General features: G+C 40.3%; 1 non-coding gene across 1 annotated transcript; it reads left to right on the top strand.

Moving 5' to 3' along the window:
- The first annotated feature begins 9894 nt into the window (after positions 1-9894).
- Positions 9895-10077, top strand: LOC122238960. Its single transcript, XR_006218097.1, has one exon. It is a non-coding gene; the product is annotated as a U11 spliceosomal RNA (small nuclear RNA).
- The last annotated feature ends 10281 nt before the right edge of the window (positions 10078-20358 follow it).

Below are 20358 nucleotides of genomic sequence, written 5' to 3'. Positions count from 1 at the left end.
TTTAGAGAGAGAGAGCGAGAGAGTTGGAGCAGAGGAGGGGGAGAGGGTGAGGGAGAGAGAGACTGTTAAGCAGGCTTCACACTCAGCACAGAGCCCAACACAGGGCTCAATCCCACCACTCTGGGATCATGACCTGAGCCGAAACCAAGAGTCAGATGCTTAACCGACTGAGCCACCCAAGCGCCCCTGTCTTGAACGGAAATAAATTCCTGTCTTATTTCACCACTACTCATCCGTCTGCCTTTGGATTTTGTCAGTGGCAAGTGGCCAAACCTGATGTGTTTGGGACCCCTGGAGCCAAGTGCTCCTGCACTCCTGCTCCTCAGCTACGATATTTTGAACACTACAGAAAGAAACCAAAAAACACCCCCCAAACCCTATGAGCTTCTCAAAGAGAGGGACTGTGTCTTACTCATCTGTATAGATCAAAACATAACAGTGTTCCTGGCAGCTATTATGATTAGAGTTTTCAACAATTCAGGGATATTTAATTTTTTTTTCTTTTTGCAAATTACAGTACCAATTTGAGCTAAGTTAAACTAAAAATGGAATCAATTAGAAGGTGTGATAGTTAATTTCATGTGTCAACTTGGCTTAGCCATGGTGCCCAGGTATTTAGACAATCATTATTCTGGATGTCTTTGTGCAGGTGTTTTTTGGATGAGATTAACATTTAAATGGGTGGATTTTGGATAAAGCAGATTGCTTCCGTAATATGGGTAGGCCTCATGCAATCAGTTGAAGGCCTTAATAGAACAAAGTGATGTCCCCAAGCAAGAAGGAATTCTGCCAGCAGACGGCCTTTAGACTCTTCCATGGGTCTCCAGCCTGCTGGCCTCCCCTGCAGACTTTGGGCTTGCCAAGCCATCACAACTGCATGAGCCAATTCCTTAAAATAAATCTCTATATATATCTACATCCTGTTGGTTCTGTTTCTCTGGAGAACCCTGACTAATACAGAAGGTTATTAGGTTGTTGTGTGTCATAAGAAATATATTTGGCCTTCTCCCCCAGTTTCTAGCACAAAGTCCCTAAAACCCTTGGAAATTCCTGATAGGAGTGTTTTGGCTATTCATAAGGAGCCCCAATAAGCACACTTGACTTTATGCTAAGGTGACTTAGAGTGAGACCCCCAGATAGCCTTAAAATGGGGCTGGTCATCTGAAGACGAAGTGATTAGAAAGTTATAACTTTCAGCCCCACCCACTGACCTCTGGGAAGAGGAAGGAGAAGGGCTGCAGCTTAAATTCTATAAACTCTTTAATTATGAGATTTGATCAATTTCCTGGTTGGTAAACACATCTACATGCTGGGAGGGTGGTGCACCCCAGTTCCATGAAGACACAACTTCTTTTGCCCAGGACCCTCTGGACCTCACTGTTATGCAACTTTTCATTTGGCTGCCCATCTGTATTACTTATAATACTCTTTATAAAAAATTAGTAAATGCAGGTGCCTGGGTGCCTCAGTCAGCTGGGCATCTGAGTCTTAATTTCAGCTCAGGTCATGGTCTTGTGGTTCATGGGTTTGAGCCCTGCATTGGGCTCTGAGCACTGATGGTGAGGAGCCTGCTTGGGATTTTTTTCTCTCTCCCTTTCTCTCTGCACACCCCCCCCCCCATCTTCAAACTAAATAAACTTAAAAAAAATAATAATAAACTGGTAAATGTAAGTAAGTGTTCCCTTGATCTTTGCGAGCCATTCCAAAAAATTATCTAATCTGAAGAGGGGGTTACTGGACCCCCTGAGTTACAGCCAGTCAAAAGCATAGGTGACAGCCTGGACTTGTGAATGGCATCTGAAGTGAAAGTAGTCTCTCTCTCTTTTTTTTTTAATGTTTATTTATTTATTTAAATTTTTTTTTAATGTTTTGATTTATTTTTGAGACAGAGACAGAGCATGAGCAGGGGAGGGGAAGAGAGGGGGAGACACAGAATCCAAAGCATGCTCCAGGCTCCGAGCTATCAGCACAGAGCCTGATGTGGCGCTCGAACTCACAGACTGTGAGATAATGACCTGAGCTGAAGTCGGACGCTCAACCAACTGAGCCACCCAGGCACCCCAATGTTTATTTATTTTTGAGAGACAGAGAGAGACATAGCTTGAGAGGGGGAGGGGCAGAGAGAGAGAGAGACAGACAGAACCTGAAGCAGGCTTCAAGCTCTGAGCTGGCAGCACAGAGCCGGACGTGGAGCTCAAACTCATAAGCCATGAGATGATGACTTGAGCCGAAGTCGGACGCCCAACTAACTGAGCCATCCAGGTGCCCCATGAGGTAGGAGCAGTCTTGTAGGATGGAGCTCTTACCCCATGGGATTTGACATCATCTCCAGGTGGATAGTGTTAGAACTGAGTTAAATTTGTAGGACATCTAGGTGGTGTCCACTGAGAATTGGAGAATTGCTTGGTGGTATTAGAAAAGAGTCATCCAGGATTAATTCCAGACTTATCTCATGAAATCCAACTAAGGTTTTAACAGCTAGATCTTGAGAAGAAAAGGAGCCAGCACAACTTCTGGAATATAAGCAGCTGGAGTTATTTACACCATTGTCACTGATGTGACTCGGCTTGTAACAGTTCTGTGCATTGGTGTCTCTCACTGTTAAAACTCCCAGGAGAGACTAAATGATCGGCTTAACTAATCTATGTTTCAGTCAATTCTGACTATAGAGCACAAACATGATTAGAAATGACATATCTCTTTGGGGGAGGCAGTTTCCAGAGAAGGATAAATCACTGTGAAGAGCACAACAAATTATGGTATACCCTATGAAGAATATTATAATTTAATTTCTCAAGCTACTATTTCTTGGTCCTAACTTGACCGTAAGCTCTTTGAGGACAAGAAAGTTGAGGTGTAATTATTAATTCCTCAGAACTTAGCTCACATAACCACTAATAATCTAAAGGAGATCCAACCTATGTCTACTTCTGAGATTGATTCTAGCCAGTGGTCTGATGAACCAGTGGCAAGGGCCTGATAAACTAGTATAGGGACCATCCTTGGGAAATACCTCATTCTAAGGGAAGAGAGCATCTGACAGATAAACTTTGACTAATGACAAAATCTCTGTGATGGTTAATTTTATGTGTCAACTTGACTGGGCCATGAGGTGCCCAGATATTTGGTCAAAAATTACTGTGGCCGTGTCTGTGAGGGTGTTTTTGGATGAGATAACATTTGAATCCATAGACTGAGTAAAACAGATTGTACTCCCTAATGTGAGTGGGCTTATCTAATCAGTTGAAGGCCTAACTAGAGCAAAAAAGCTGATCCTCCTGCAAGTAAGAGGGAACAGCTGCCTGACTGTTTGAGCTGGGACATCAGTTTTTTTTTTCTGCCTTCAGGCTCAACTGAAACATTGGCCTGCTGGCATTTTGGACTAGAACTCTACCATTGGGTGTCCTGGATCTCCAACTTGCTGACTGCAGATCTTGGGACTTCTGGACCTCCATAACTATGTGAGCCAATTCCTTATAATCTGTCTCTCTTCTCTCTCTTTCTCCCATTCTCTCTGTAGTCTCACTCCACATAGATTGGCCTCTCCAGTGGACTGTTGGACTTCCTGCGTAGCACCTTAGGCTGTTCAAAGCCAAAGCTTTCCAAAAGGGAGGAAGTCAAAACTGCCAGTCCTTTTAAAGGCCAGGAACAGAACTGGCCCAGTGTCGTTTCCACCATGTTCTATTGGTTAATGTGAGTCATAGATCAGCCTGCATCTAGAGTTGGAAGGAACTACCCAAGGGTATAATCATTAGGAAGTGTAGTTCATTGGGAGCCTTCTTTGCAAAGCTACCACAGATAGTTTAGCTGGGTGTCAGGTCTAAGTTGAAAATCATTTTTCAGGGGTGCCTCGTGGCTCAGTTGGTTAAGCATCCGACTTTGTCTCAGGTTATGATCTCATGTTTTGTGAGTTTGAGCCCTACATCGGGCTCTCTGCTGTCAGTGCAGAGCTTGCTTCAGATCCTCTGTCCCTCTCTCTCTGCCCCAACCCCCCCCCTCCCCCGGTCACTCTCTATCTCTCTCTTTCTCAAAAATAAACATAAAAAAAAGAAGAAAATCATTTTTCACTCAAGATTTTTGCTACATTGTACCTACTGAGAAGCCGAATACCACTCTGATCCCTAACCTCTCTATACATGGCCTCTTTTTGTGTCTGGAAGATTGTAGGATATTCTCTTTATTGTCAGCGTTCTGAAACTTCTGGTGCTCTTTAGTTGGGTCTTTTAGATTCATTGTATTGGGAACTCAGAGAGCCTTAGAATTTAAAGACTCATCCTTCAGTTCTGGGAATTTTTATGTATTATTATTATTATATTTTTTGATAATTTCTTCCCCTCCTTTATCTCTGATCTCTCTGGAATTTCTAATAGTCAGATGTAAGATTTCCTGAACTGATTATCTAATCTTATAGTCTTATTTTTCCCCATTGTCCATCTCTTTGGCATTTGTTCCACTTTTTTTTAATGTTTATTTATTTATTTTTGAGAGACAGAGAGACAGAGCACAAGCAGGGGAGGGGCAGAGAGAGGGGAGACACAGAATCCAAAGCAGGCTCCAGACTCTGAGCTGTCAGCACAGAGCCCAACACTGAGCTCAAACTCAAGAGCCCGGCTGTGAGATCATGACCTGAGCTGAGGTCAGATGCTTAACTGACTGAGCCACCCAGGCGCCCCACATTTGTCCCACTTTCTAGGAGATTTCCTTGTCCTTAAATTCTATTCTTCAATTTAAATTGTTATTTTGCCCAATAATGTTTTAATTTCAAGTACCCTTTTTGATTTCATTTCTTTAATGTTTTTATTTATTTTTGAGAGAGAGACCCCGTGTATGCGCGTGCATGAGCAGGGGAGGGGCAGAGAGGGAGACACAGAATCTGAAGCAGGCTCCAGGCTCTGAGCTGCAGCACAGAGCCCAATGTGGGGCTCAAACCCACGAACTGTGAGATCATGACCTGAACCGAAGTCAGACACTTAACCAACTGAGCCACCCAGGTGCCCCTATGATTTCATTTTTATAGTCCATTTCTCTTGGTTCATGATTGCAATATCATCTCATGTCTTTTGGGGGATATTGTTACCTTTAGTTTTAAATTTCTTTTGGCCCACTTCCTCTGTTTCATTTGAGTTTCTTTTTTCTTTCTTTCTTTCTTTCTTTCTTTCTTTCTTTCTTTCTTTCTTTCTTTCTTCCTTTCTTTCTTTCCTGATGTTTAGCCTATAGGTGGTTCTCAATGGGTGATCCTTGGCTATCATTTGTATTTAAGAGAGAGGCACTAAGAAGCTGAGTAACTATAGGTGCATGGTGTGGGCTTGTGGGCAAGTCGGTATCATTGCAGAGTGACCCAAACGTTGGTGTCTATAGACATTTTCTCTGGGGGTGATTCGATCTCTTCAAGGGAGAGTCTTCCAGTCTCTTGGCTAGGAATATAGGCTTCCTGCCTGCCTGCATTCTGGAAGCTGGTTAAAAAAAGGACTGGAAGGTCTTGCCAGACTTTTGTCCTGTTTTTCAGTATGCTATCTCATCACCATGCTCTGCTGTGGAGATTGCTCTACTGTGGAGACTGCTCCCAACTGTTGGGAAGGGAAGGTGCAGCCGTCTGGCTACATGGGCTAGAGGAAGAGGTCAAAGGGTCCAACTACTCATTATACCAACTTGAACCCCAGTTTTACTGTTTCAGCACCACCTCCCCTCCCACCATCAGAGGTACCTGAGGCCTCTAGGATCGTGAGAGTTGTGTGTATGAATCATCGGGTCTCTTTTTGGCTACCTCCCTGCATGCCTGTTTCTGCTTTGCTGAGTCAGTTACCCATCACCATTTACTTTCCATTTTCCTAAATTTTGTCAGCATCTCCTGTCTGTTCTCACCAGTCCTCTTACTCCTTTTGTCCCTAAATATTTGCCTTTTTAATTCCTTTATTGTCTTTTCTTTTTATTTTTTTTTATTTATTTTTTTTTTAATTTTTTTTTCAACGTTTTTTATTTATTTTTGGGACAGAGAGAGACAGAGCATGAACGGGGGAGGGGCAGAGAGAGAGGGAGACACAGAATCGGAAACAGGCTCCAGGCTCCGAGCCATCAGCCCAGAGCCTGACGCGGGGCTCGAACTCACGGACCGCGAGATCGTGACCTGGCTGAAGTCGGACGCTTAACCGACTGCGCCACCCAGGCGCCCCTTGTCTTTTCTTTTTAAATTGAAGTAACATTCACATAACAAAAAAATTAACCATTTGAAAGCAAATAATCTGGTGGCATTTCGGGCATTCCTATCCCCAAGTAAGGTCACGTTCTGAAGTACTGGGGGGACTCCAACAGCTTTTTCTGGGGGACACAATTCAACCCATAAAGGCGGCATGGATGTTAGGTAGGAACTTACTCAGAGAAAGAATCACTGGACTTGTCGTGTGCAACAAGGTAAGGAGGTTGTCCAGGCAAGGGTAGCCTGGGATTGGTGTTAGAGCCCCTAAGGGAAAGAATGTGGTGGCCCTATGTGGGATGTCATAGGAGGGTGTTCACACATCAGCCTGGCACAGGGTGTCAGAGTCCAAGTGGATTGAGAAAAGGGTATCTGCACAAGGGAAGGGGTGGTGATAGCAATGGGAGACTGGTTACAAGCAGAAAGGCTGATAAATAAGTAAAGTCGTTAAGGATCCAAGTTTCTCAGTGTTGCAGAAGAGAAAAGCAAGTATGGAAAGGGAGGAAACTAGATGGAGCCCTGTGGAGTCATACTGTAATTAGAGATATCATTGTGAACCCATGTTATTCAAGGAGATAGATAGGGGTGTCTGGATGACTCAGTCGGTTAAGCGTCCAACTTTGGCTCAGGTTATAATTTTGCAGTTCATGGATTTGAGCCCTGCATCGGGCTCTGTGCTGAGAGCTCAGAGCCTGGAACCTGTTTCAGATTCTGTGTCTCCCTCTCCCTCTGCCCCTCCTCCGCTAGCACTCTGTCTCTGTCTCTCAAAAATATGTAAACATTAAACAAATTTTTAAAAAAATTTTTTAACGTTTATTTATTTTTTGAGACAGAGAGAGACAGAGCATGAATGGGGGAGGGTCAGAGAGAGGGAGACACAGAATCCGAAACAGGTCCAAGGCTCTGAGCCGTCAGCACAGGGCCCGACGCGGGGCTCGATCTCACAGACCGCGAGATCATGACCCAAGCCGAAGTCGGCCGCTTAACCGACTGAGCCACCCAGGCGCCCCTAAACAATTTTTTTTTAAAAAGGAGATAGATAGGATAAGATGAGATGAGATAACGAAGGGAAGCCTGGGTGGTTCAGTGGGTTAAGCATCCAGTTCTTGGTTTCGACTCAGGTTCTCATAGTTCATGAGTTCCAACTGAGAGTCAGGCTTCGCACTGACAGTGCTAATGCTCCTTGGAATTCTCTCTCCCTCTCTCTCAGCCCCTTCCCCCCACCCTCTCAAAATAAATAAATAAACTTAAAAAAAAGATAAGATAAATAAGATAGGTAGATATGTAAATGTATACACGTATATATACATTTTCTAGTTCTGTGCACTGAGAAGGCCAGGAAGTGGCAACACTCCTATAGCAACGAACACACCAACTTCATAGATCTTGGATTCTAAGTATTATTTCTCACTGAAAGGGCTTCTTGCAGGAATGGCTGACTCCACCACTGGAAAGAAGGAAAGTACAAGATAGGCTGAACATTTTGTTGTGCCCCCAAAAAAGGAAGTACTCAAAGAGTAATGGAAATGTATCAAAAGAACACAGAATGGGCTCTCACTAGCTAAATTGAAGACACTTTGAGGATCAAAATAAATAATGATAGTAACAGATTACAGTTCATTGAATATAATCGAAAACCATAAACCAATAGTGATATAAATGAATGAATGGATTATATAATGAACAGGACAATTACAGTTTCAAATGCTTCTATGCAAAATACTTAACAAATTCCTAAAAAAAGAGAAACTGCACAGTAGATAAGCCTGGCAGATATCACCTTCCTCAGGTGATGGGAAAGTTCACCTTATCAGCACTATAAAGGAACATTTGAAGTCTTGCACCACCTGATGGGATGCAATGAGAGGAACATAGCATCCCTTCTATAGTATTCCTACCAATGATATATAGTGTGAATCCAACCACAAGGAAATCCCAGCAAAACCAAATTGAGACACATAAAATAACTGGCCTATAATCTTTTTTGTTTTTAAAGATCTAATTGTTTTTTAAATTTTATTTTTATTTTTATTTAAAAAAAATTTTTTTTAACATTTATTTATTTTTGAGACAGAGAGAGACAGAGCATGAACGGGGGAGGGTCAGAGAGAGGGAGTCACAGAATCCGAAACAGGCTCCAGGCTCTGAGCTGTCAGCACAGAGCCCGACGCGGGGCCTGAACTCACGGACCGCGAGATCATGACCTGAGCCGAAGTCGGACGTTTAACCGACTGAGCCACCCAGGCGCCCCGTATTTTTTTAAATTTTAAAAAAGTTTATTTATTTATTTGAGAGAGAGAGAGAGAGAGAGAGAGAGAGAGAGAGAGAATGTGGGGGAGGGGCAGAGAGAGGTAGAGAGAGAGAATCCCAAGCAGGCTCTTCATCACCAGTGTCAAGCCTGATGTGGGGCTCGAACTCACGAACCATGAGATCATGACCTGAGCCTAAGTTGGACGTTTAAACGACTGAGCCACCATGGTGCCCTGGCCTATAATCTTTTAAAAAGTCAGGTCATGAATGTCAAGCAAAGAAATGAACTGTTCCTGATGAATAAGACTAAAGAGATATAAAACTTAAATGCAGTGTTATGATTATGATCTGGATCTTTTGGGGACAACCAGAGGCTCTTGAGCAGAGTCTGCAAGTTAAGTGGTTGTTCTTTATCAATGTTAATCTATATTGTATGGGAGTTATGTAAGATAATGTCCTTACTTTAGGAAACACCTACTGAAGTACTCAGAAACAGTGGGGCAATAGGTAGCAATTTACTCTCAAACCATTCAAGAATAAAAAAAGCTCTGTAATTTGTGTAACTTGCAAGTTGTTTCCAAACCTCATGTCAGGAATGGGTTACAAGTGTGTCAAGAAATTATTCCTCTCAGTCCTGGGGCACCTGGGTGGCTCAGTCGGTTAAGCGTCCGACTCCAGCTCAGGTCTTGATCTCACAGTTTGTGAGTTCCAGCCCTTCATCGGGCTCTGCACTGACAGCTCAGAGCCTGGAGTCTGCTTCGGATTCTGTGTCTCCCTCTATCTCTCTATCCCTCCCCTGCTTGCACTCTCTGTCTCTCAAAAGTAAATAAATAAACATTAAAAAAGAAAAGAAAAGAAATTATTCCCCTCAGTCCTGAGCAGGAATAGGTACAGACTGACTAGGTGACTAGAGTGGACAGAGCCAAGGACAATGAAAAATGAAAATATCGGGAAGTCCCAGATAAAGGGTTCCCTCTGCCTAGAAGGCTTTACCCTCCACTTCTGCCTCCTTCTCATCTTCAGAACTCAACACCAACATCACTTATTTGGGAAGCCCTCTTTAACTTCTCTGGCCATGTCAGATCTCCTTACTATATGCTCTCAGACCATCCCATGCCTTTTATTTCATCATACTTATCACAGTTGTAATTTTATGTTTGTTTGTTTATTAATAAACATACTACTCTCATACAACTCATCTTGACCTTAAGTTATATGAAAGCAGGGACTGTGTCTTCATCTCCTCTTTGTAAACTTTTTGTTTATTTATTTGTTGGTTGGTTGATTTGTTTATTTAAAATTTATTTATTTTGTGAGAGATAGAGAGAGGGGGAGGGGCAGAGAGAGAGGGAGAGAGAGAATCCTCGCAGTCTCCTTGCTCAGTGTGTGAGAAGGGGCTTGATCCCATGACAGTGAGATCATGACCTCAGCTGATATTAAGAGTCAGATGCTTAAAAAAGGGCTTCTATTGTGAGTGGCACACATAGGGCAGCTCCATTGCTCTTTGTGCAGAATTGACATCAAGAGATTTCAGAAGCATAATTTTTTGTTACCCAGGCAGCTTGTGATCATTGGTCCTGAAAGAAAAAAAAAAAAAAGAGTCAGATGCTTAACCGACTAGGCAACCAGGTGCCCCTTTTTACAAACTTTTAAAATCGAAACCTATACACAGAAAAGTGCACAAATCCTAAGTGTTTAGCTTGATGAATTATCACAAAGTGAACACATCTTGGTCAAGAAATAGAACATTCTCAGGATTCCAGAAGCCCCCCTCATGTAACCATTGAACTTCAAACCTCATAATTAATTTTGCCTGCTTTCTGAACCCAGTATAAATAAAATCATACAGTTTGTATTTTTTGTGTGTCTGGCTTCTTTGATGCAACATTGAATCTGTGAAATTCATATAGTTATTGCATATAACTACAGTCTATTTTTTGCATTGCTATATGGTATTCCATTGTATGAATATACTACAATGTGTTCATTATACAGTTGAAATCTCGACTATTATAAATAATGCCATAAGAACGTTTTTGTATGTCATTTTTATTGTGGGAAAACATACATAATATTTAACTTTTTAACTATTTTTAAGTGTACAATTCAAAGGCATTAAGTATACTCACAATGTTGTGCAACTATCAACACTATCCATTTCCAGAATTTTTCTGTATGTGTCTTTTTTTTAAATGTTCATATATTTATTTTTGAGAGAGAGAGAGCACGTGTGTGAGCTGGGGAAGGGCAGAGAGAGAAAGAGAGAGAGAATCTTAAGCAGGTTCTGCACCGTCAGCACAGAGCCCAATGTGGGTCATGAACCCACAAACCATGAGATCGTGACATGAACTGAAATCAAGAGTTGGATGCTTAACCAACTGAGCCACCCAGGCACCCCTGTACATATATCTTTTTTGATGCATATATGTGCATATTTCTGCATATGCTTAGGAAATGCTGGGTCATAGAGAATGTTCAATTTTAGTAAATACTGCCAAACAGTTTTCCCAGGTGGTTGTACCAATTTACATGCCCACCAGCCCTGTATGAGAGGGCTGTATTAATCCTTTAATTAACCTAATAAGTGTTTAGTACAGTGTATCTTTTCCCATTTCTCTGATAACTAAGACAGTTTAGCACCTTTTCGCATGTTTAATGACCATCAGAGAGCTTCTTTTCTTAAATGACTATTTAAGTCCTTTGCCCATTTTTTATTGGATTGCCTATATATTTCTTATTGATGTGCAAGTTTTTTATACTAGTACAAGCTCTTTCTTGGATGTTTTGCAAATATTGTCCTTCATTCCATGACTTATGTTTTCACTCTCTTAATGGTGTCTTTTGAGCAACCAATGTTTCCACTTTTAATATAGTCTTATATACCAGTTGTTTCATTTACAGTTAGTGCTTTTTGTGTCCTATTTAAGAAATCTTTCTTTGCCTATTGAGTCATGAAGATATTCTCCTATGTCATTTTCTAGAAACTTAATTGTTTTACCTTTTACAATCTGAAATTTACATGTAGATAATATCAATCTGGAATTAACTTTTGTGTATGGTATTAGATAAAGGTCAAGATTCATTTTTTTCTCCTGTAGTTATATGCCCAGCAGACCTAGCCCATTAACTGAAAATATCTTCTGTTTCCCAGTGCACTGCAGTGACAAATTTGTCCTAAAACAAGCATGGATTTGTTTCTGGACTCTGAATTGTAGTCATTGATCTATTTGTCTCATTGTGCCAATATCATGCAATCTTAATTTGTAGCTTTCTGATAAATCTTTTTTTTTTTTTTTAAGTAACCTTTACATCAAATATGGGGCTCTTACTCATGACCCCATATGCTCTACTAACTGAGCCAGCAAAGTGCCCCTGTAGATTTCTGATAAGTCTTAATATCTGGTAGTGTTCTTCTTGCAAAGTGCTTTTGCCATTCTTCAACTTTTGTGTTTCCATACATATTTTCAAATCAAGTTGTTGATTCCTACCAAAAAATATGTTAGGATTACATCGACTCTATCTATAGATCAATTTGGGAAGAGTTAATTAACATTTTTACAATATTGAGTCTTTCAGTCCACGAATATGGTATATCCCTCCAGTTATTTAGATCTTCTTTACTTACTTTTATTAATGTTGTATAGTTTTCTCTGAAGAGATTTTATACTTCACTTATTAGATTTATTTTAAGTACTTGGAATTTTTTGAAGTTATTGAAAATAGGCCTGTTTTTCAAATTTTAGTTTCTTTCCATAGGTATATAGAAATACAATTGATTTTGGTGGCCCCTGGGTGGCTCAGTCGGTTAAGCTCCAGGTCTTGGTTTAGGATCAGGCCATGATCTTATGATTCATGAGATTGAGCCCCATGTCTCACTCTGCATTGTCAGCTTGGAGCCTGCTTGGGATTCTCTCTCTCTCTCTCTCTCTCTCTCTCTCTCCCTCCCTCCCGCCCCAAAATGAATAAAATAAACTTTAACCAAAAAAAAAAAAAAGAAGAAGAAGAATACCTTAGTATTACAGTTTCCTTAACATTAAAAGTCAACCTTAGGGGTGCCCAGCTGACTCACTTGAAGAACATGCAACTCTTTTTTTTTGTGGTTTTTTTTTTTTTGGTAGTAGGTTTTAAAAAAATGTTTACTCATTTTTTAAATGTTAATTTACTTATTTTGAGAGAGAGACAGAAAGCGCAAGAGGGAAAGGGGCAGAGAGAGAGGGAGAGAGAATCCCAAGCAGTCTCCACCAGAGAAGAGCCTGATGCAGGGCTCTATCCCGTGAACCATGAGATCATGACCTGAGCCGAAACCAAGAGTTGGAAACTCAACTGACTGAGCTACCCAGGTGCCCCAGTGTTTATTCATTTATTTATTTATTTAGAGAGCACACATGTGAGTGGGGGAGGGGCAGAGAGTGAGGGAGAAAGAATCTCAAGCAGGCTCCAAGCTGACAGCATGGAACCCAACATGGGGCTGGAGCCCACAAACCATGAGATCATGACTTGAGCCAAAAATCAAGAGTCTGATGCTTAACCAACTGAGTCACACAGGGGTCCCCCGCATGCAATTCTTGATCTTGGGGTTATGAGTTTGAGTCCCAGGTTGAGAATAGAGATTATGTAAATAAATAAATTAAATAAATAAATAAATAAATAAATAAATAAATAAACTTTTAAAAAATCACCTTAACTTCTTTTTACTTTGCCTCCAATTTAGCAATATCTATGAAGATATAAATTTTATATGCAAGCCATTTTAAATTTATTATTTATTTATTTGAAAGAGAAAGTGCACAAGCAGGGCAGAGGGGCAGAGGGAGAGAGAGAGAGAGAGAGGGAGAATTTTAAGCAGGCTCCACTCTCAGTGCATAGCCCAATGTGGGGCTCAATCCCACAACCCTGGGATCATGACCTGAGCTGAAATCAAGAGTCTGACACTCACCTGACTGAGCCACTCAGATGCTTCAGCAAGCCATTAAAAAAATTTTTTTTAATATTTTATTATTTATTTTTTTTTGGGGGGGGGGGAAGGGCAGAGAAAGAGGGAGACACAGAATCCAAAGCGCAAACTCACAAGCTGTGAGATCGTGACATGAGCCAAAGTTGGATGCCCAACTGACTCAGTCACCCAGGCACCCCAGAAAGCCATTTTGCAATCAATTAAGCAAACACTTGTCTGTTAACATATAAAAGTTTGTTTTACATAAATCTCTAGAATTACTTCAGGTGTACATATTACACTTTGGGATACATTGCTGTAAATGTTAGCTGTTTCATAAACATTTGTGTTAGCTGTTCATATTGTTGCTAGTGTTTATTTTATTTATTTATTTTTTTAATTTTTTTTCAACGTTTTTTATTTATTTTTGGGACAGAGAGAGACAGAGCATGAACGGGGAGGGGCAAAGAGAGAGGGAGGCACAGAATCGGAAACAGGCTCCAGGCTCCGAGCCATCAGGCCAGAGCCTGACGCGGGGCTCGAACTCACGGACTGCGAGATCGTGACCTGGCTGAAGTCGGACGCTTAACCGACTACGCCACCCAGGCGCCCCTGTGTTTATTTTTTAAAAAGATTTTATTTATATATAATGTCTACACCCAATGTGGGACTCAAAACTCACAACCCTGAGATCAAGAGTCATATGCTCCACAGACTGAGCCAGCCAGGTGCCCCTATTAATGTTAGTTTTTAAATTATTTTATAAGTTGTCATATTCTATTGGTCACACAGGCCAAACCTACTGCCATATAGGAGGGGACTATACAAAGATGTGAATACCAGGAGACAGAGATCATGGGAGGCCATCTTGGAGGCTGGATACCACATCTGAGGAACATAAATTGCTTGCTAGCACAAAAATAATACCATCTGGACTTCAAATTTCATAGGCTACAGTTTTGTCTTCTCTCTTTAACCCTTTTATATTGTAAAAATTTTCATACTGTACATAAAAGGTGCATAAAACATAAATGTGCAGTTTACTAAGTTATGAAAAAAACTGATATCTGTGGAAAAACAATCACCCAAGTAAAGATCTGGAACAATGCCAACACCCCAAAAGACCCCTCTCCATTCTCCTGAATCACAGTGCCTTCCACACTTTTGATGATCACCATGCTGATTCTTAGGGTTTTCAGTTTACTTTTCTTTATAATGTACCACCTAAGAATGCACTCCTATTCACTATAGTTTAATTTGCCAGTTTAGAAATTTTTTTACAAATGGAATCATGCAGTATGTAGTACTTTTGTATCTATTTTCTTTGGCTCAATATTGTTCTTAAGATTTATTTCTGAAAAAAAAAAGATTTATTTCTGTTATTGAATTAAGCAGTTCGTTCATTTTCGACTCAGTATAGTATGCCATTCTATAAACATACAAAGTGAATCCATTTTGCTGTTTAAGAATATGTGGACTGTTTGTCTATTACAAATAAAGCTTCTGTGAGGATTCTTTTAAAAAAAATGTTCACTTATTTATTTTGAGAGAGAGGGAGGGAGAGAGAGAGCGAACGAATGTGAGTGGGGCAGGGGCAGAGACAGAGGGGGAGAGAGAGAATCCCAAGCAGGCTCTGCACTGTTAGGAGACAGCTCACAACCAGAAGTTTACGACCTGAGCCTAAATCAAGAGTTGGACCCTTAACCAACTGAGTCACCCAGGCGCCCCTCTGTGAGCATTCTTACATCTTCCAGTATACCTGCACATGATTTTCTTAGGATATATACTTAGGAATAGAATTAAATAGTCATTTTCAACTTTAGCAGATAATGCGAAACTGTTCTCAAAGGGGCTGTGCCAACTTACACTCCCATCTGAAGTGTATGTGCATGTCCTTTGTTCTACCTCCTCACCAACATCTGGAATTTTAGCCCTGTTAGTAAGTGTAAAGTGTTATTTCATTATGGTTTTACTTTTCATTTTCATGATTATTTGTGAGGTTTTACATGTTTACTAGACATTTGGATTTCCACTTTTGAGCACTTAAATATTTTGTCCATGTTTTGATCGAGGTGTCTGTCTTTTTCTTGTATTTTAACTGTTGTTTATATATTGTATATATGAGTCCTTTTTACGTGTACCATATCTTTTCCAACTCCATTCTCTTTTTTTAATTTATTTTTATTTTTTGTTTTTAATTGAAGTATAGTTGACATACAATATTAAATTAGTTTCAGGTGTACAACATAATGATTTAGTAGCTCACACATTTCCAAATTCTCACCACAGTAAATATATTACAAAATTATTGAATATAAATATGTATTTTTTACTATAAACCAGGTATTGTGCTACATGTAGATTTTACAAGTTTGAACAAAATGGACATGGCCATTACTCTCACAGAGCTGACAGAAATTAAACAAGCAATTATAATCATACTGGAGATATTATAAGGATGTCAGCAAGGGGACTCTATTACAGATGGTCAGTGAGGGCATCTCAGCAGAAGTAATATTAAATGCTTCTTTCCTTGTATTAAGTTTCTGTATATATCAGTGTATGATTTAGAGCCATACTGACTTTTTATTTATTTTTGTTTATTTATTTTTCACATTAGCAATGATTTTAATGAAAATGATCTAAATATACAAGTTAAAAGCCTGAGATTTTCAGGGTGGATTAAGAAAATTGTATTCAACCATGTTATGTGAATATGATTAATATTTTAGGAAGGAAAATTATATTAAGTAAAAAAAGTAAAAGTGATATACTATTCAAACAGCCAAAAAAAAAACTACAATGGGTATAAGGACAATATAGTCATTAGAACAAGGAAAATTATCATGAATAAAAAGGATATTAAAAAATGACAGAAAGGGTCAATTTTCTAAGATGATATAACAATTTTAAACATGTACACACCTATTTTTTGAAAGTATATATGTTTTCTAAATTTGATATATCATTTTATATTCCCACCAGTAATGTATGAGTGCCCCTGTTACTCTGTGTTCTCACCAGTAATTGAAATTTCATTTTTTTCTCCTTTCTAATAGTTTTCTAGTGCTATCTCATTGTACTATTACTTTACCTTTCCTGATGTTTGCACATTGTTTTATGCACATACTTGCAATCTGTATGTCTTCTTTTTTTTTTTTTAACTTGTTTTATTTATTTTTTTAAATTCACATCCAAATTAGTTAGCATCTAGTGCAACAATGATTTCAGGAGTAGATTCCTTAGTGCCCCTTACCCATTTAGCCCATCCCCCCTCCCACAACCCCTCCCATAACCCTCAGTTTGTTCTCCATATTTATGAGTCTCTTCTGTTTTGTCCTCCTCCCTGTTTTTATATTATTTTTGTTTCCCTTCCCTTATGTTCCTCTGTTTTGTCCCTTAAAGTCCTCATATGAGTGAAGTCATATAATTTTTGTCTTTCTCTAATTTCACTTAGCATCATACCCTCCAGTTCCATCCACGTAGTTGCAAATGGCAAGATTTCATTCTTTTTGATGGCCAAGTAATACTCCATTGTATATATATATACCACATCTTTTTTATCCATTCATCCATCGATGGGCATTTGGCTCTTTCCATACTTTGACTATTGTTGATAGTGCTGCTATAAACATGGGGGTACATGTGTCCCTTCGAAACAGCACACCTGTATCCTGTGGATAAATGCCTAGTAGTACAATTGCTGGGTCATAGGGTAGTTCTATTTTTAGTTTTTTGAGGAACCTCCATACTGTTTTCCGGAGTGGCTGCACCAGCTTGCATTCCCATCCAACTCCATTCTCTTAATGGTGCCATTTGATGAGCAGGAATTCTTCGTTGTGGTGAAGTCAAGTATATCATTCTTTTTGTTGTCATTTGTGTTAGCCTGGTTCCCCCTAAACCAGAGCCTCATTGTATTATTAGGGAGTCCAGGGTGCAGGTGTGAGGGACAAGGAGAGTGATGCAGGAAAGAAAGGAGAAACAATAGGAGGATGTTTCATCAGATACCTAGCGGCCACTAAATGAAAGTGATTGCTGGATCTGGACACCGTGTCCTCAATAAACAAACTGCTTCTCAAAACCATCCTGGGAGAGGTGAGATAATGGAAGAAATGGAGATAAATTATTCACAGGCTCTTGTCTCCCACTGGTCAAAATTCCACACCATGGAGCATTATCTCCCTCACATTTACAGGTTGCATGTAAGAGTATGCACCTTAAAAAACAGACAAATGAAACATTTACTGTCATTTTAGAGGGGTTTAGGGACTTAATAGTGATAATGCATGGATTGAATCCACCATATTTAACATAAAATCATATTTTCTAATTGGTTATTGCTAACATATAGGAGCTGGTGATATAAAGGTACGGCCATTCCACTCACTGAACAGGCAGTGCCTAAGCTCAGTTCTCATCTAAAGACTCAAAACTTTGTTCTCCCGCTTACTTGGCATACAGCTTCCCATAAAGCTATAGCCCCAAGCAGAGGTTTGGCAATAGTTATGTTCAGGTTGCACATAGGGTTGGAGTGTCCTTGGCTTTAAGCTGAAAACCTGGCCCAGGTCCTCCACTTCCTGGGAGGCACTTACTTCTCCACACACAGGAGTGAAAGCTCTGACGGCTACCCTTACTTCTATCTAAACTTATTTCAAAGCCTCGGAAGTTTGTGGATTTGCACATATTCACAGGGAAGGTGTATTGTGTCTTAAAGTCTAGGTCTCTTTTCCCTTTTCAGGTTTTATCTGTCATTGCTATACGTCTGCTGCAGTGTGTGTGTGTGTGTGTGTGTGTGTGTGTGCCCATTTCACCATTTTCATTGGGGGTCTAGTAAGAGTTTCTTGAACTGGTGACAGACAGCAGTTGTGACAGGATGTTAATTAGATTCTCCCTGTTGTCTTTGGAGTTTCAGCAAAGGCCTCAAAAGCAGAAAGGAACACAATAGATGCCAGGCACCCCCTTCCCCCACCATCCACCTCAAAGGGAGATGGGAAGAGATTGTGATCCAGTCGGCCAACTTTACTAATGTTCTATAGTTTGTATGTGAGAATGAGGATTGTGTTGGGAGTTACCTGTGGGCTCTGAATTTCCTCTTTGCCACTCTGGGGAGGGAGAAGGGTTGTTCCCTTCGCCTAAGGCCAAGTGACTTAGAGGCTTCCACTAGCACCTCTCAGAATGTTTGGCATATATCTCCTGGGGTCTGGAAGTCCGTAGGGAATGATATCCTAACTCCCACCTGAGGAAGTTCAAAAGCAAGATGCCAGCTGACTGACATGCCAAGTAAGGTGTGTGGGATAGAGAGTGAACTGCACTGCCCTTGTTAGCAGGGCAAAGATGCATAAGTGGTCCGGTGGGCCAAGTGTCCCCACAAAGAAACCAACATGGAATCATTTTAAAAGGATCCTTCCCAATCCAATTAAAAAATGGGCAGAAGACATGAATAGGCATTTCTCCAAAGAAGACATCCAGATGTCCAACAGACTCATTACCAGGGAAATACAAATCAAAACTACAATAAGATGTCACCTCACACTAGTCAGAATAGCTACAATCAACTATACAAGAAAAAACAGGTGTTGGTGAGGATGTGGAGAAAGGGGAACCCTTTTGCACTGTTGGTGGGAATGCAAACTGATGCAGCCACTCTGGAAAACAGTATGGAAGTTCCTCAAAAAGTTAAAAATAGAACTACCCTATGATCTAGCAATTGCACTGCTTGGTATTGCCCAGGGAATACAAAAATACTAATTCAAAGGGACACATGCACCCCAATGTTTATAGCAATATTATCTATCACATCCAAATTTTGGAAACAGCCCAAATGTCCATCAACTGATAAATGGATAAAGAAGATATGGTGTATATATACAATGGAATATTAGTTATAAAAAAAGAATGAAATCATGCCATTTGCAATAACATGGATGGAGCTAGAGTATTATGCTAACCAAAATAAATCAGAGAAAGACAAATACCACATGATTTCACTCATGTGGAATTTAAGAAATAAAACAAAGGAGGATAGGGAAAAAAGAGAGAGAAAGAGGCAAACCAAGAAACAGACACTTAACTATAGAGAGCAGACTGATGGTTATCAGAAAGGAGGCAGATGGGGTGACAGGGTAAATAGGTGATGGGGATTAAAGAGTGCACTTGTTGTGATGAGCACTGGGTATTGTATGTAAGTGTTGAATCTCTAGATTGTACACCTGTAATTAATATTACACTGTATGACAACTAACTGGAATTTAAATAAAAACTTAAAACAAACAAGCAAATAAATGAAAGGATCTTTCCCATGATGTGTGCCCAAAGAGGAAAGGGACCCCAGGAGAGTGAGTTTTATGTGGGATGAATCTCTATCAGGCCAGGGACTGTGGGGAGAAAAGTAACAGGCAGTCAACCAGAGAAGAGGCATCACTGAGGTCCCAATAGGAGAGCCATAAAAAAGCCCACAGAGGTGACATACAAGAGAAAGAGCCAACATTTGTGAATCCTCCACGTGCATGGGAAACCAACTTTCAAAGATAACAGTACTCTGCACCACCCAGGAAAGACGGCCCTTTCCCCCTAATCCATTCTTTTCCTGCACCAAATGCTGGAGGAGGGCAGTTCAGAAACAGCAGCTGGCCAGTGGGAGAGGAGCAATAGACACTGAGGAGTAAAGGCAGGGATGTGGAGAAGCCTGGCATTCCTCCCTTCATCACAGCAAATTTCCCATCTGTAGCAGGCAAGAGCTGGGGAATGGGAGAACCTCATAAACTGAGGTGTAGAGTGGTACTTGTTACCCTGGACAAAACATTTTCACTACTGCAATGAGACTATTCTTGTGACTGAAAAATACTTAAAAAGTGAAGGAATCTGCAAGAGGTTTCATGCGGGACATGGAAAGAACTATGTGTAAGGCAGATGTGAAGGAGAAGCAGAAGAGTTTTGCAATTTTACACCATGGAGGCCAAATCCCTTGGTAAAAATAGCTATTCAG

The sequence above is a fragment of the Panthera tigris genome, chromosome B2 (genome assembly GCF_018350195.1).
Source record: "Panthera tigris isolate Pti1 chromosome B2, P.tigris_Pti1_mat1.1, whole genome shotgun sequence".
NCBI lineage: Eukaryota > Metazoa > Chordata > Mammalia > Carnivora > Felidae > Panthera > Panthera tigris.
Note: the sequence above shows the minus strand (reverse complement) of the source record. Positions and strands in the feature narration are given on the sequence as shown.